General features: G+C 44.1%; 1 pseudogene; it reads right to left on the minus strand.

Moving 5' to 3' along the window:
- Nucleotides 1-417: 417 nt before the first annotated feature.
- On the minus strand, nt 418-492 carry LOC113473621 (annotated as a pseudogene; the record flags this gene model as incomplete).

Here is a 492-nt window from a genome sequence, read left to right on the forward strand (position 1 = left end):
TTTTTTTAGGTTTGACAGAGGGAACTGTAACTGTTAAGGTTTTATCGTCCCGAAATCGAAGAAAGAAGGATAGGAGAAAAAAGCTGTTCCGAGAACGTACCTTATCCGTTCAGGATAAAATTCGCCCCGGGTGAGAATCGAACCGGCGGCCTAGAGCTTACGGGGATGACGCGCTATCAACCAAGCTAACTAGGCTGGCTCTCGAAGATTATATGTACTTTCAGTTTGTTAAGGTGGCTGAAAGCGATTAAGCATAGAGCTCCAAGCTAAGCTTCGGAATTATGTTAATGATTTACCAACATACGGATAATTAGGTTCGACACTTCGACAGCTTTCAATATAATGGCACGGTCATGTAACTGTGACGGATCTCAGATTCTCGGACACCTTGTATCCAATATTTAATAAGAGATTGGGTAGGGATGTGCGCGTACGCAATCCCCGCTACCAAAAATTACGCGCCCGAGGTATTCACATTTGGAATACTCGCAG

Source organism: Diaphorina citri, unplaced genomic scaffold (genome assembly GCF_000475195.1).
Source record: "Diaphorina citri unplaced genomic scaffold, Diaci psyllid genome assembly version 1.1 scaffold49319, whole genome shotgun sequence".
In the NCBI taxonomy this organism is placed as follows: domain Eukaryota; kingdom Metazoa; phylum Arthropoda; class Insecta; order Hemiptera; family Psyllidae; genus Diaphorina; species Diaphorina citri.